This window comes from Elephantulus edwardii, unplaced genomic scaffold (assembly GCF_000299155.1).
Source record: "Elephantulus edwardii isolate Elephantulus edwardi_28Jun2011 unplaced genomic scaffold, EleEdw1.0 scaffold00069, whole genome shotgun sequence".
Taxonomy (NCBI): Eukaryota; Metazoa; Chordata; class Mammalia; order Macroscelidea; family Macroscelididae; genus Elephantulus; species Elephantulus edwardii.
In genome coordinates, this window is record NW_006399819.1 from 3,154,117 (window position 1) to 3,157,502 (window position 3,386).

The following is a 3,386-nucleotide window of genomic DNA, read 5'->3' on the forward strand; positions in this document are numbered from 1 at the left end:
ACATGTTGCAAGGTGGGATCAGTCCTTGGGGAGGGTCGACATGCTTGGGAGGGTAGAGGTATAGCACAGGAGAGGAAGATCCTTAATTAGATGGATTGATTCAGTCACTAGAGTAATGGGGATAGGCATGTTGGAGACTGTAAGATTGGCAAGGGATAGATCAGGGTTTAGGGCTGTTGTACATAGGGTCACTATGAGTCACAGGCGATGGCACATAACAACAACAACCAATTGTGTACCATGTGATTATCTGATTCGAAGTGGCCAAAGATAGTCTATCTCATTTCATTAATGCCTAGAATGTTAATGTTCATGCATTACACTTCATTTTTCATGATTTCTAGTTTTCTAAACATTCATGCCTTGTACATTCCATGTTCCAATTATTAAAGGATATTTATTTTTATAGTTCTTCATTGTTACTGACTTCCAATCTGAGCTCTATCTCTTATAGCTATCGCTGTTCCTCTACTGTTCATAGAGGTTTTAGAGGCCTGCTATTTTAAAAGTGGATGGCCAATCCTGCTTTCTCATATTTTTTTTTAACCTGGGAGCTCTACTAAAACCCATACACCATAATTTGTCAGTGTGTTGTACTGGGGGAATTAATTGTTCTAATGAGTACAACACTTGTCTATTGGTTTGTTCTCTTGAGGTAACTTGTGGGTTATTGTGATGCTGGAAGCTATGCCACCAGAGTGTCAAATGCCACAAGGGTCACACATGGTGAACAAGTTTTTGTCCTAGTCACATTTTATTACTAAATGAGCAGTTTATAAAGAAAGAGTAACTGCATCCAGGACCCATCTCAAATTATATAAAACAAATCTCTAGACATCAGGACTAGTAGTACTATCGAGAACATTTTCACTAGAAAGATGACCAAAGATTTTTAAAAGGGGTGGATTCAGATAGAACCAGGGAGGCACTCAGTCCTTTGACCACAAATGATCCAAAGGGCAGCACTGGACTTGGCATGGAGCTCAGAGAACCACAAGGGAGAAGTTACAGGGTTAAACAGAAATGAAAGTCACACAGAAATTGTGAGAAGAGTGCTATTATGATGTCTGGACTATAATCAATGTTATGAAACAAAGTATACCTGGTTCGTTGAATGGTGTATCAATTTGTCTTGTAAACAGTTATTCAAACCACAGTACAAAGTGGGGGGAAGGAAAAGTAGGTTAAAAAAAACCCCAGAAGACAATTATTGTTAACGTTAGTTGTTATTTAAGAAATGCTGACTCATGGCCACGTTACACGTACTGAGTAGAATGACCGATGGGCTTTCCATAGTTGTGAACCTTTGGGAAACAGATTGTCAGGCTTATCTTTCAAAGCACTTTTTGTAGGGCTTGAACTACCAACCTTTCCACTAATGGTTGAGCATACAACTATTTACATACTTGAAGACTCCAGATGAGAATTATTTTTGTTATTTGGCACCATCGAGTTGTTTCAAGCTCAGAAACTCCACGTGACAGAGTGGAAATGTCTCATAGGGTTTTCATGACTATAATTGTGACTGTAATCTTTACTAAAACAGATTGCAGAATCTTTCACCCACAGAGAAGCTGGGTTGGTTACAAAACCCAGTGACTAGGCAAGCATTTAATCGTTGATAGCATCAGGGCTCCAATAGGCAAGAATTAGACACAACAAACATTGGCAATTTATTTCTACTTTTCTGACACTGTTCTAAAGAGAGTCAGAAAAATGAAGTCATCACTGGGAAAAGATTCACAAATAAATGAAGGTCTTGTTTGGGTTTTGGTTCTATTCCTTGGAGAGGGACATCATGCTTGGAAAGATGGAAGGTCAGGGAAAGAGAGGAAGACCCTTAACAAGATGGATTGACCAAGTGATGGCAACAATGGGCTCAAGTGTATCAGAGCTGATGAGGATGGCACAGGACAGATTTCAGATCTGTAGTTCATAAGGCCCCTGTGAGTCATACTTCACTTGATGGCACCTAACAATAATAACTTGTGGTTTGGGGATGAGCAATATTAAAGCTAACTTGTCTTTATGGAAATAAGACATAGAAATGGAGAGAAGTGTGTGTCATAGGAACAAGGAGGACCAATTGCTGGTATGCTAGTCTTGAATAGATAAGAGGAAATAGGAAACTACATGTGAAGGTAGGAACTGGGCATAAATTAGAACAGGTAAGTCCATATCCAAATCAATAGGAATAGCAGACAGATTATGTGGGTGCACAGCAAGGAGAGTCCTGATAAAGAAAGAATCCTAAAGTTATCTCCAATAGCTTTTGCTTGCTCAGTGAAACAAAAATGAAGCTATTAGATTAGAGTGAGGCATATAGATCAGATATCACAGATATGGAGAGAAAGGAAATGCAACATAAGTATGTAATTACATGAATTAAATGCCTACGAAAATATCACAGTATTGGTCTGGTAGACCAGAAAATCGATGCTGGTCAAAAACCAAATTCTTTCTTTTTAAATGCTTTGATCTCTGTGCATCCATACCATGTCATGATTATCATCACTTCCTCTTATGGTGTGAAATCACTTTCCACTAGTTTGCATTCTGGCCGAAGGTGAATAAAGCTCACTAGTCTCTGCCTTGCAAGATCTTTCTTTCGAAAGGAACTACTACCAACACTGAGAATGTTATTGGTGTGTCTCCCATTTGCTTACTACTCTCCTCCTCTCAATCATTCTGTAAAACAAAAATAGCAGCAACAACAACAACAACAAAATCACTGAAAAATATACAGCAATCTCCTATTTGAGGATTTTTCAAGAGCCTTTGGTATAATTCCATTTAACCTGTCCAGCATTTTAAATCTGATTTTTTTTAAAAAGTGGATGTTGTAGAGGAAAGAGACTTCAAATTAGCAAAGCACTTCTGAAAAACAAAAATGAAGTATGTGATATAGCTCTCTCTGATCTGAACACCTACTACACAGCTGTAGTAACCAAAACCTCATGGTTCTAGTACAATGACAGGCACATAAACCAATGGAACAGAATTGAGAACGCAGAAGTGGATCCATCTATCTATGGTCAACTGATATTTGACCAGGAAATGAAACCTACCAAATGGGGAAATGACAACTTCTTCAACAAATGGTGCTGGCAAAACTGGACTGCTACCTGCAAAAAGATGAAACAGGATCCACATCTCACATTATACACAAAAAAACAACTCAAAATTGATCAGACACCTAGGAGTAAATCCCCAAACCATAAAATTCATAAGAGACAAAATGAGATCAATCTTAGACAGCCTAGTCTATGGTATAAAGAGATTGCCAAATTCAGCCACAACTGCTTAATCTGGAGATGATAAAATTGATGACTGGGACCTCCTAAAAATTAAATCTCTGTGCTCATCGAAACATTTTACAACAGAGT